This window comes from Excalfactoria chinensis, chromosome 6 (genome assembly GCF_039878825.1).
Source record: "Excalfactoria chinensis isolate bCotChi1 chromosome 6, bCotChi1.hap2, whole genome shotgun sequence".
Lineage (NCBI taxonomy): Eukaryota > Metazoa > Chordata > Aves > Galliformes > Phasianidae > Excalfactoria > Excalfactoria chinensis.
In genome coordinates this window covers 4,975,653-4,989,520 of record NC_092830.1, presented here as the reverse complement: position 1 = coordinate 4,989,520, position 13,868 = coordinate 4,975,653, and the positions used below count along the sequence as shown (strand labels likewise).

Here is a 13,868-nt window from a genome sequence, read left to right as displayed (position 1 = left end):
TGTGATTTCTCTTGCCTGTTAAGAGCCTATTCACAGGTGTGGCTGGCAGGGAGGCATAGCGCCAACCTGTTTCACAGGGCTTGCTAACCATCTATTACTGTGACCACTGCTTTGTGCCTTTCCCAGACTTGTACTTCACAGAATCACAGAATTGTAGGCATTGAAAGGGACCTCCAGAGATGACTGAGTCCAACCCCCCTGCCAAAGCAGGTTCCCTACACCAGGTTGCACAGGTAGGAGTCCAAGCAAGACTTGAATATCTCCAGAGAAGGAGACTCCACATCTCCCTTGGGCAGCATGTTCCAGTGCACCGTCATACACACTGTAAAGAAGTTCTTGTGCACGTTTGTGTGGAACTTTGTTCCGTAGTATGTCCATTTCCCCTTGTCATGTCTCCACATACCACTGAAGAGAGTCTGGTCTTGCCACTATGGCCCCCGTACCTCAGATACTTATAAATGTGAATTAGATCCCCTCTCAGTTGTCTTTTCTCAAGGCTAAACAGACCCAGTTCGCTTAGCCTTTCTTCATAGGGGAGATGATCCAGTCACTTCACCATCTTTGTGGCCCTCTGCTGGACTTTTTCCTAGAGGTCCCTGTCTTTTTTGTACTGGGGAGGCAGGAACTGGACACAGTATTGCAGATAAGGCCTTACCAGAGCTGAGTAAAGGATCAGCTTGTTCAGTTGCAGACTTAGAAGGGGAGACCTTGCCAGCCCACACAGCCACAGTATTGGGGCCCTCATCTTCCCGTCTCCTAGCTAGGCTCCGATATGTTTGCTTGCCCTGCCATGGTTGTTTCCTTTGAGCTGAGGGTGGAGATGTGTAGACAGCATTTTGCCTTTTCTGTTTTTGCTCTGTTGCATACTGTGCCTCACTGACTCCTGTAGCTTCTTTCAGACTCTTGAGGTTTTATGTGGCACTGTTATCTAATGTGGAGTGAGCAGCACTGAGGCTGTTAGCTCTGTTTAAGCAGAGGAGATGTACTGAAATTCCAATTGCTGGAAGAATAAATGGACTCAAATCCTCTCAACTTTAGTATGTGGTTTTGATTGCTGCACTGTTCAATAACATCACCTGAATACCCTCCTTCCTCCTCACTTCCCTCTTAGTAACATTTTCTGAGGGAAAACAAACTGTCCATGGTTTCCACAGTAACCACTCCCAGGTGATATGGGTACCTCCAGGGAAAATGAAGGGGTTAGTAATAAGAGGCATACACAGCTGTCGCGGAAACTCTGCAGCAACTGCTGTGCCTGGGAGGATTACAGTGCTAAGTGAGAATTTCCTTCATTTATTACCTAGTCTTTGATTTCTTTCAGAAAGTAAGGTAAGGACATAATTCCTTCTGGGGAGGGGTGTCCTTAACTAATTTGTCAGTTAATATTATGTTCTTTTGGGGTACAGGCATGTGTTGCTTGGCAAAAAGTGTAATTGGTGATCAGGATGTTTTGACAAGGAGTCAACTTGAATCCTCAAGTTTGTTAGCTGACGGAAGAGGAAGCCAGTTCTTCAGTGTCACTGAAGGCAAGTACGGGTTCACATTTCTGAAATCCTTTTGCATGTTCTTTAACTAATGGCATTGGTTTTATTTTTAAGAATAATGAAATGATGACATTTCAATGAATGTGGCCATAGCTACACCTTGACATGCTGACTTCATGTTCATCCTGTCATCTCTCTACTGCTCTGTGGGCAAAGCAGGCTGACAAGGCTATTAAATCTGGCAGCTGTGTTGTGTGCACATAAGAAGCAAGTAGATCAGAGCATATAGGGAATAAGTAGCTTTTGCTTCTAGGAGGCTTAAAAGGCAGACTAAAAATCTTTCTCCTTGGTGTCATAACCAGTTGATGAACAGTGCAGTTGACCTGCAGGACAACACTCTGACTAACAAGAGTCAGAATGGAAGGTAGTTCATTTAAGGTATATACACCTGAATGATGTGCAGTTTCCTCTACTCTAGCTGTGCAACTAGTGTCCCTCAATCAGTCATATTTATACCATGCAAAATGCACAATTGTGATTACCCAAAGCAGGTATTGCTAAACCATTCTACACAGTGGGTTGTCCTATGCTAACTAATACCTTGAATGTTTCCTTGCTTTTGGCTCCTTATTGGACATGCACAATGTGTAGTCAACTCAGTTTGAATGAGTTTTCTTTTATGGTGATTGGTCCAGTTTCTTATCTGAAGGTTTCAGATCTGCAATTCCACAAGCTTATTCCTTTGAAATGTGCTGTGGATAAGCCAAAGCTTTGCCCCCGTTCTATCAAACTCCTCCCAAGTCCTGCCTATTCCTTCTAAGTTCCTCCCTAAACTCTGTCCCTGCAGTAAGGGGTCCCCCCCTTCTTTGTTTTCTATGCAATTCAAGCGAGGGCCTCCCCCGCCTGTACAGGGATCGTTTCTATCTTTACTCACATGAGTAATAGAAATTTGTGAGTACTCTCTGCCTCTGTGGTGTTTTCAGATTGCTGTTCAGGATTTCTGCCTTGGTGTTCCTCTCAGAAAAGCAGAGTGATGGAGGCTGAAGCCGTTCCGGGAGTGAATGCTCCTCTACAGTATTGCTTTGACTTTCAGTGGAGGAGCTGCTGAGAGGAAGGGGTGTGAGAAAGTTTTCTAGAATGCATTGCTTGCTGCTGTGTAACATTGTTTGGCCATGTTTGCTTGCTACTTTGTGAGGGGAGAAGCCGAGCAAATGCAGCAAGTGATTATGGGTAGGTGGTTTTCAGCTTATGTTGGATAATACTAGATAGTGCCAAAGGTTTTTCTCACTGCCTAACGGCCTGCTTGTGAACATGTAGTGGAGAACTGTCAAGGTATTTTTCACTTTGAACCTTTAAGGCTTCATAAATGCTCAACTGGGCTTCTTATGAAGTATCTCAGCAGTGCCTTATTGCAAGTGTAAACGAACCATTGTTGTGAGGCAGCAGTAAGACAGGATCTGACCAGCTGTGAACAAGGAAAGTAGCATAGTGAGTAGCGTAGTATGTTGTTTTAAACCTATTTAAGTAAGATGGCATACTGTTGTCATTAGTGTTAACTAGAGCACTGCAGCATCTGACTTCTCAGCTCACAATGGTTTCTAGACAGTGTTTTTGAGTTTCACTGTCTTAAGGAATTGTATTCATTTTTCTCTATTTTTCTGGTACGCTCTCTTAGTTTTTCTGTGATCTAGGCTTTGACTCTCACATGGATTTTTGGGATCCAGAAATACACCAGGGTATTTTCTTGGTTCCCAATAGCTATAGAGAATGTTATGCCTTTTTTGCTCCAATTCACAGACTGGAATACGTGAGCCATAATTAGTGCATCTCTGGCAATGAGAGTAGGAAGACTTGATGTGTGGGTAGGATGATCAGGGGAAAATTGTCAAATATGTGCTGAAATACTTAAATCCTTACTTAGGGTATCCTTGGCTAGGATTCTTTGAATTTAAACCTGCTTCTAAGTCCTGCTCACTCTGCAGGGTTTTCACTCTACTTTTGATTGTCTCCTAGCTGAATGCCCCTCACTGTCCCTATTTGCAGCTCATTCCAGTACAGAGCATCTAGCTCCTCACTTTCTACTGTCCATTCCCCCTATGCCTCAACAACATAGTTGACAACCTGTCCAACTTTGTGCTACAGCTCCTCCTTTCCCGGTGAGTAACTCCCAGAACCTCTCCTCCTGCACCTCTTCATGACGGACAAAATGCTTATTGTGCTTGCTTCCTAGCCCTTTAAAAACTCCCCCAAAGCCTTCTGCTCCCTAATGTACTCCACTCCTGCATTCAATCTTTTCCACTACATTCTAGTATATGCAGCTGGACAAACAGGAGGCCTTTTCCCAACAAGAATTTCAAGTTCCTCAGTGCAGGAATCTCAATGTATCCTCCTTTTCTCCTTCTCGTTGTACTTCAAGGCAGCAAAGCAGGTGAAATCAGGCTCGGCGTGTACTAGCCCTTTGTGCATTGGGAGAACGGATTGCTCCAGGCAAGGTCTGGAAGAACACTAAGGCTAGCAATACTTCAGTGTGGTACTTTTTAAATACATTGTAGCTACTCTTATTTCTCTTGCCAGGTAAGCTGTACAGGATTAAACATATCTTATGGAGCAAGTTCAGCCCAATGGGGGCTTTTGAACTGTTTGGTGTGTTTATCCATGTGATTATTTGTGTATGTGTTATTTACGGTCACATGTTAGCATCTGTCTGTTAGATGAAAAGGGTTTTCAAACCAAAGGGATTTGGATGTGTTATTGCTGGTTTAGCACTTTTGATGAATGCAGTTTTATGGAGCAAGTGTTATTACACCAGTGTTTCCTGCATGTGTGTTTGAAATGTTAGCTTACATAAATGTAAGTCTGTGGAAAACAGTAATGTTGACACATAGTAGCTTAGCAGGAGCTGAGATCTCCACTGTAGAGTTGTGCTGCTTCTTTCTTTTCCCTGGGGACAGCCAGGAGCTACTGCAACCTGCAGTGAAAACATCACCGGCCTTGGGCTTTCTCTAAGACATGGAGGTTGCAATGAATTAATTCTGGCTGAACTGTTTATTTGCTCTGTGTGGACGAGGAGTGATATCGCATTGCCAAGCAGAATACCGACAGCACTGAAACAGTTTTTCCCATTGAAGAATGGGAGCAGGCAGTGAAGGACTACTGTAGTGCATTCTCTTCACAGATTACCAGCAGGCATCTAGATGCCTTTCTAGAAGGGATCGGTATTGCCGAGGTCAGGTCTATGGGTCACGAGTGAATATGTTGATATTAAATACATGTGAAGTTAGGTCAGCATAAATGAATAACAACTTGGCACCTGAATCTAGATCTGAGCTATTTCACTTGCTGTTATTAAAATGCTGCTGGTAGTATAATTTTACAGTTTTAACTGAGGTTTGCATTTGTTAATTTCATTTTGAAACTTGTTAATTCACACACTATCTTGTGCCAGTCAGTTGCCATCCTACTGTTTCCAAGATGTCTTGGTACTCTTATTGTGTTGATATGTTGATTCCCTTCAAAGCTTCTTCCATTCTGTCCCGGAGACCTTTGCTGAGCAAAGAGCCTGGGGGGTGATTCCAGTCCTTCCTGATATCACTTCAGGCACATCCTTAGATATGTCGCTACTTGTATATTTTTACAGTGTGTACAACAAAGCATTAAAACATAAGTTGTTGCTAGTTTATACAGGTATACTGTTAATTATTTTAACTTCTCCTCTTGAGATCCTTTATTACTCAGGTCTTATTTGTCCAGCTCCAAAAATGGGTAGTTTTATTTCAGACAGCTGGACAGACAAGAGCTGCAGTCTTTGTACCTATGACTTCTGCCTAGTAACTACAAATTTCTTCACATATATATTCTTACTTTGTTCTAAACGAAGAAACAACACTTGATTCCCACACTATGGCAGCTCCTGTTACGTCTATACTGAGTGTCTGCAAGCTGCGACTGGGTCAAATCAGAAGTAAATCTAGCTTAACCTTGTGATCTATGAAATGTACTATGCCAGGATGGTACAGCTTTTTAGGTACTGCATTCACTGCTGGAAAGAGTGACAAATTCATCAAAGATAAACCTATTAAAGAACGTTAACTATAGAGAAATCACCTCTTCCAGAACCAGAGCTGGAATCACAAATAGCTGAAGATGTAGGAGCCCTCTGGGGAGTGCCATTATTTGTCTGATAAAAGGGTATGCTCTTCTGCAGGCATCTACCATCAACTGCTGTTCAAATTGCAAAGCTTTCATTTGTCTTTAAAGGAAAACATGTAACAGGGAAGAGAGTGAGGAGCTGAGCTATCCCTCCTTCAGTTGGCCTTGAGGGCAGAAAAGGCCAATTAGGAGTGTTCCTCTATTGAATGCTTGTTCCTTAATTCTTGACCACTATGCGGTTGGTATGTGCTTTTTGTACTAACTTACTTAAACTAACGGAGGGCAACCAGGTTTTGTGTAATGCCTAAATATATTAAAGTATTTTATATATAATAGATAAATATACATAATAAAAACATAAGTACTGATTAGACTGTAGGTCTCTGTATGTGCCCATCATGGAATTAATGGTGTGTTTTCCAGTTCTTCACTGATATTTTGTGATAGACGTATTATGTTGGTTTGGTGTCAATTTCTTAATGTGTGGCTCTATTGTTGTAGAGAATTGTACTTCAAAGGAGCTGTGATCCACAGATAACCTCTTCTCAAAGAAGTGTTCGCTGTTTTCCTCATCCTTTGGACTCTGGGTTCACCTTACAGTAGTTTTCACCATTTATTAAAGAAAAAATACACCAGAATGTCCTTTATTCTTCCTGGAGTCTCATACTTTCAACTGTGCCCACCTGTGAACTGGAGCCTGATGAACTCTTAGGTGCCTGGTATGCAATGTGAGAGAAATCAGAAACTTTATCTGCTAACTTTCCTCTCTTTATGTTACATTGTTGCAGCTCTATCTTCCCACACCTTTAATTTTCTGTCTGCTGCTTTAATTTTAGCTTGTTGTTATTAGTAGTGTTGAACTGCTGTCTAGCTGCATCAATATAGAGTTAAGTTTTCCTAAATGAGCATGAATTGCTTTGCTTTCCTGATGCTTATGCTGCAATGAGAATGCCCCGATGCTTACATGTTATCCTAGAAAACAGTTACGAGAGGATGAAAAAGATTTGTTCAAATACTATTAGAAACTGAGAGGGCTTTCTTATTTTTTACATTAGGGAGTGAAGATGATGTGTTTTTACCTCCATTGTGTTTCTCTTATCTTTTTAGCCATGGTGTTAAAACTACTTTTAGTGTTATTGCCTCAACTTATCACACACTGTTCAATATTGACTGGAGACAGACTTGAGTGCTGATGTACAGTGAGCTTGTAATTTGAATTAAGCATTACAGTGATGTTTGCCATGTATTTGGCCTAAGTTTTAACTTGTCATTTCTTGTAGGTGTGGATGTCTTTTAGCCTCTCTGGAATACTCAAAATACTGAAATCAAGAACTACAAGTATGTAAGGTTAATACCTAAGAGTACAAGACTGTCTATATGAAGTCCCCAAGTTTAGCCAACCCAGTACCCAGTGTGTAACAGCAGCCTGCAGAAAATGCTTAGGAAGCATCAAACAAGATGCACTTACGGTGTACACTTCACTGGGTATTCTTCTGTCCTTCAGAAAGCTGCAGTTGAGTGCCTGCCTCAGCCACAGGTAGCTCCATGTTTAGCAGCCTTTGTGTTTAGATGGTAATTTATTTATTTATTTATTTTTCAACATCTGTAAGATGAACTGGACACAAAATCCTGTGGCAAAGCAATTGCAAACTGTTTGAAGATATGAAGATGCATTTCTTAAATTCACCTTGTGTTTCCTATCTAATGTCTTTGTGGAGAACATGGCTTAGTTCTTTAATAGAAAAAAGCTATGAATTATTCCCTCGCCTGTATAGCAACCAGAATTACTCTTTCTCCTGGTAGAAGCCAAGAGGAAATAAAGCTTGCTCACTGAGTGTTGCTTGTGTATTGGATAAGAATGTGATTACACATATCTGGGACTTAGTCCTGCCTCTGGGAGGAATTTCTGTTTCCAGGTAATGTTTACCAATGGAACAGATATTTTTACTGTGGTCTATTTCAAGGAGAAAAATCCAATGAAAATAAATACTTCAAAAAATTAAAACTGAGCTTTATCTGGGAGACCTAAATTAGTATTCTAATCACCTTCCTCTTCCAGAGCAAAATAATATAATTCAGATTAAGCAGCTGTATATGATTTTTCATAAATTGAAGCTAAAAACAGCATGTAAAACCTACCTTAAATCTGAATTTATTGGGTTTTTACTGTGTTGTTTATAATTGTTTTGCTTTACACTCCAGTCCTTGGAATCTCCAGTGTTACATTTGCATAGTTGTCAGAGGGATTTATTCTATTTAGTATTGTTCTGATACTTCCTGTGTAGTTCACTGGTGGAAGTTAAAACTTTAAGAACAATGTCCATACTTGATTTGACATTAAGAATTATTGAGAGCTCTGTGTTGTTAACACTTGTCTGCTCTGGAACCAATGGCAAAACGTCTGCCAAGAGGTGCTCAGTTTAATAGCTGCACAGTGCTAAGCAGCCACTGCATCAAGCTACTAATGTACAGTCAGTGTTACGTGGATGTCAGCATGAGCCTGTGTATGGAATATTAATTCCCCAGTCATTCATTTGTTGTATGCATGCAAAGACACTGTATAGAAAGTGAATGGCTGTCTTGTGTGCTCAGAATTTTCTTTATTTTTTTTTAACAACTTACTTTTTTCTGCATGCAAATAGCTATAAAATTGAAGCTTTCTTGAAGGTATATTAGAGTGATGAAATAACTGTGAAAGAATAGAACAGGACTTGAAATTCCGGATATCTCCTATGACATTATTGGAAGTACATTAAGTGAATTGATGGCTTGTTCTTAAAAAATAAAATTGTTCTTGTTCATTGCTACTTAAATCTGCAAATTGATGGTATCTATTTCAAATATGTTCTGTTGCAAAATTTACATTCACGCTACTCTACATGTGAACTGTGAAAACAGGACTGCCCTGGAAGTAATGGCTTCCTCCCAGGGTGCGTATAATGTTTCTGAGATCAAAAAGATCCTTCTGATTTTGTGGTAGAAGCTACGTACCCAGTATTTTGCACTGTATTTCTGTATGTCTCTTGTAATAAAGTCTTCATAAGTTTGAATACTCTCCTATGCTCATATTCAGTCAATTTCAGCTTGAAGAAAATCTGTCTATGCTAACTCCAATAAGGGGCTGATTCACAATAATCTGCTTTTAACAAACCAAATAACTGTGTGAGTCTTACTGTTCAGGTACTAGTGCTAAAGCTTAGAAGGTTTCTCTGCATTGTAGTCCTTGTCAACCAGTTTGTGTCATTACAAAATAGTAAATTGGTTGAGAACTGTTATATTGTGGATACCCATCAGTTGCACGCACCACCACTTGCCCAGGTAGCGCAGACATCCCCGCTAGTCATATGTGTAAGACTGAGACATGCTGGACCCTGTAATGCTTGCCTTTACCAAAGTGACTTTGGATGCAGCAGTGATAGTTATGAGCCTACTGGATTATGAAATGAGTGGGGTTTTAGTTTGTGCTGCTGATTGTTTTTGAAATTCATCTTGGATTAGAAGTACTTTATCTCTGTATGTTCTCAGGTTAACGCGCATGTGACGTTAAAGGCACAGCATCCATTTGTTTATTTATTTATTTTTAATATATGCATTATGCTGCATATATCCTTACAGCAACTTTTACCCTAAGAATCATTTCTATCATCCTAGAGAGGAATGTCATCAAAGCAGTAATGTTAAGAGACTATTTGTTTTGTACAGCATGATTACAATTGGAAGGTCTGCCAATGAATTCTCAGTAAGTTTGTGTTGTTATTTTGTGATGTAGGGATTTCTATCTCTGTCCTGCTATGCTTCTGAAACGCAACTGATGATTTATGGCTTTGGTGATGCGTGCAGGTGCTTGATTCAGTAGCTGTGAGGCCAAAGATAAATCACTTATGTTTCTTTACACTTATTTAATTAATAATAAAAATCATTGTGACTTTTTTATGTTGTGTTTGCAGATGCTGATAACTGTATTACAAGTTACCTGAAAGCCGACGGTTATATGTGGCACAATGAACATCCTTAGGAGCTGCTTGAAGTTCCCTTGCGTTGTGAAATCCTAAAGGAGTTTTCTTGCTGGAGAGGAAAGAGCAGGTAGAATACAAGAAGGTTGAAGTGATATTTATAGTACTTATTAGGTGTAATAAGCTGTCATTTAATTCCACAAGTCTGCATTTACACAACAATGTCAACCAAGAAAAATAGTTACATTACAGAGTAAGTGTTCTATGCAAAGTGGTTATATTATTTTATACCATGATGAGTTGACCATTAATTCAAAGCAATAGAAGTTGCTTGAGATACACTTAACTGGATTTGGCTGTAGAGAATTAATTTTCATTCATCAGCTTCCAGTTAAATTTCTACTCAGTAAATGTTGCAGAACGTTACAAACAACATAATTTAGGGCAACAGAGCTATTTCCAGAAGCCGGTAGGACTGTCTGAATTAGAGCCTGACGCGACTGCGTCTCCTGCAAGACGTGGCATCTCAGATGTTGCTGGACCGAGAGGTAAGATCTGTTCAATTACTTTTTAAGAGAAAGGTGCTTGTAGAACAGTTTATCACCCAAGTGAGAGTTGGCTTGATGGTGTGACTGCACCCATATTAGCATTTCCCTGCGCAATTGGTGCAGTGTAACGCAATACCAAAAGGCTTTACAAAAATCAAGGACATGTATAGCAGTGTTCAAATGGTTATGACCTGTGGTACTTGGCAGGTAATCTACAGTGATAAGATGGATGTACAGCTGTTTCACGATAATGTGAACTGAGATCTGCTATCTACAGAATACTAGATGACAGTGATGTGCAACGTCTGGATGCCCAATGAAAATCATGGCATGCCCTTTGCAGAGAGCATCTCTTTATTTAGTAGGCAATGAATCCTGCAAGTATATGTCCAAACAGACCTTTGAGAGAGGATACAGCTTAAGAAAGCAATGTATTTTTACACTTTCAGGTGCAGAAGATATGTTAATGGATGTGACAGCCTAAGATCTGATCAGTCTTGAATACTGTGTATTCATAAAGACAGGAAACAGACGTTGTTTGATAACCTGCTGCTGCCAGCAAGATACATTTTGAGAACAGAATAATCTGCATGTCTTCTACCTAAATTAAGAGTACTTAGATAATGAAATTAACTTCTCATTCATGCTGTATTTGAACTTGGTTCTCTGTATATGAATTCAGCGGTCCCTGTAAGTATCCCTGGAAGTATTCTGTCTGCAGATCTAGGTGACATCCAAACTTACTGCGCGCTGCTGTAGCTTAAATAGACATGTTTTTTTTCTCCATTGCAGATTTTCTGGACCATGCTTTGAATAAGAATAGTGCACCTGCATGTATTTAATCAACAGCATGTGTTTAACAACAAGTTCTATGGGCAATCTTTGTTTGCACAGTCCAGTTTGCACAGTCCAGTTTGCACAGTCCAGTTTGCACAGTCCAGTTTGCACAGTCCAGTTTGCACAGTCCAGTTTGCACAGTCCAGTTTGCACAGTCCAGTTTGCACAGTCCAGTTTGCACAGTCCAGTTTGCACAGTCCAGTTTGCACAGTCCAGTTTGCACAGTCCAGTTTGCACAGTCCAGTTTGCACAGTCCAGTTTGCACAGTCCAGTTTGCACAGTCCAGTTTGCACAGTCCAGTTTGCACAGTCCAGTTTGCACAGTCCAGTTTGCACAGTCCAGTTTGCACAGTCCAGTTTGCACAGTCCAGTTTGCACAGTCCAGTTTGCACAGTCCAGTTTGCACAGTCCAGTTTGCACAGTCCAGTTTGCACAGTCCAGTTTGCACAGTCCAGTTTGCACAGTCCAGTTTGCACAGTCCAGTTTGCACAGTCCAGTTTGCACAGTCCAGTTTGCACAGTCCAGTTTGCACAGTCCAGTTTGCACAGTCCAGTTTGCACAGTCCAGTTTGCACAGTCCAGTTTGCACAGTCCAGTTTGCACAGTCCAGTTTGCACAGTCCAGTTTGCACAGTCCAGTTTGCACAGTCCAGTTTGCACAGTCCAGTTTGCACAGTCCAGTTTGCACAGTCCAGTTTGCACAGTCCAGTTGGCACAGTCCAGTTGGCACAGTCCAGTTGGCACAGTCCAGTTGGCACAGTCCAGTTGGCACAGTCCAGTTGGCACAGTCCAGTTGGCACAGTCCAGTTGGCACAGTCCAGTTGGCACAGTCCAGTTGGCACAGTCCAGTTGGCACAGTCCAGTTGGCACAGTCCAGTTGGCACAGTCCAGTTGGCACAGTCCAGTTGGCACAGTCCCCTGAATTTTGCTATGTGTTTTAATAAAAAGCATCTCTTTATATGTTCATTGTATGTGGGTTTCACTTATTGCTAGTTGGTTTTTTTATGCTCTTGGAAGAAGTTACATAGGTTGATTGAAAAGCTGTTACATTTTGCAGTTTGCAGACAAGAAGTCAGGATGGTGACGCTAACTGACAATAAAGGATACTAATGTATCAACACAAGATTGTTTCCAAAGCTTTTTACTGTAACAATCAATAGAGTTTATCTCGTTGCTGCAATGAAAGCGAATGTAGCCAACAGCAGAATGGAAGGCGTTCGGCTTTCCGTTACCTGACTGCTGAGAGTCGTTCCTGCCACTGGGGGGCGGGGGAGAAGCCGAGCTCTGTGGCTCCAGGGGTGTCGTCCACCCGCCTGAAATCAGGTCGTGGGTGCGTGAGCGTTTGTGCTCTGCTGGCAGCCTGCGTGGAGTGACCGCCCCGTTAGCGGGGTGCGTTTCTAGGTGCCCCGGACTGGTGGGAGAAGGAGCCTCCCTCGGCCGTAGGGACGGGGGCTGCCCTGTAAGCCAGGGAGAAGCTGCCCCGGGGTCGCATGCCCTTTGCAACGGAGGCGGTGGCTGGGGGTCCCTGTAAGCAGGGAAGCTGTCTTTTGGCCGCTGCTTTCTGTATGTCCGGCACCATTTGCCCGGTCTGCCCGCCTCTGCGATCCCCCGCAGCACCGGCTGTAGTCCAGAGTGAGTCAGTGAGGTGAGAAAAGCTGCTCAAAGCGGGTTTTGCCGGGGTGAATTGGGTTGGGGGTGAATGAGGGGGGAATGCAAGGCCTTCCCTGGCTGGGTGGTTGCGTGACCCGTTCGTTTTTTGACGTCAGGTTTCCCTTTTCCTTCTGTTGTTGGGACTTGCCGCTCCGCGGGTCTGACGGTGTCGCCGCTGATGTTTCGGGAGCTGCTGCGGAAGAAAGAAGAAGCGGCGCGGAGGACCTGGCCGGCAGGAGCGAGCACGGAGCGGCTGCTGTCGATTATCGATCTCCTTGACTTACCTTTTGTCCTTGGAAGCCTCGGTTCAAGTAAGTGTTTTGCTCCTGTTAGCTCCTTATTGCCACCATATACCTTTGAGAATAGAATTTATTTTCATGTTTTCTTCCAACGACGTTTGCTTTTAATCTCTGGTGTGCACTGAGTTTTAGTTTTAAATGATGTCTCTGATTCTTTGAAACGTCTTTCCTACTGTTTGAATTGTCAGCTACACATTAGTTTCCTTTCTGCACCCGTAAGGAAAATCCTTTTATTGGAGCTGTGGGTTATACTGGCTTGTTTTTTAGTTAGTAGTCGTGACTGATATGGCACAGCTCTTCCCTTAATCTCGCCCACGTCCTCTGTCAGGCGGGGTCTGGTTTAGATTTTCAGTGAAGTACGTTGCCTCACTTCCAGGAGCACTTTGGCTGAGCTTTTCTTCCGTTGCAGTTTGTCAGCGCTGTCTGCCAAAGCTAGATATTGATTTGGATTTATGGGATGAATTGTGTACTCGGGGGTAATTATATTTGCCTGGTTCCCCATCTACTGTTTGTGTCATTTTCTCTTCTGGTGCTTTATCCTTCCTTTCTTTGAACGTGATTTTATTGGACTTCATGCATTAATGTGTCCCTGATCAGTGGGCCTGTGTGATTGCGTGACTGTTTCAGAAATGAATCCCGTTGTCTGATTCATTTCGTCCTGGGGTGTCGAGTCACCGGAAGGCTTGCTTTTTTAGGGGCCAGGACAGTATTTTGGGCAGTAGCCACGTACACGGGGTCTGTTTCCAACGATCCAGTGGTTGTAAGTTTGTGGTGTTTGGGTGGCCAACGGCTATAATCTTTTCGCATATCTCATAGCTTGTTTAATGCTAAAAGTCAGTCTATTTCTTTCTCCACCCATTCTTGTTGTGACATTGTTCCTCCTTTGTCTTATCTTATGAGCTCTCCTTGTTAAATGTTTTGGCTTTTTGGGCATTTTTTCTTTTTGCTTAT

General features: G+C 42.1%; 1 long non-coding RNA gene across 1 annotated transcript in view; it reads left to right on the top strand.

The window, feature by feature from the left end:
- Positions 1-13,868, top strand: part of LOC140254264 (uncharacterized) — a 333,994-nt gene that overhangs the window by 178,044 nt on the left and 142,082 nt on the right. The window lies entirely within an intron of this gene.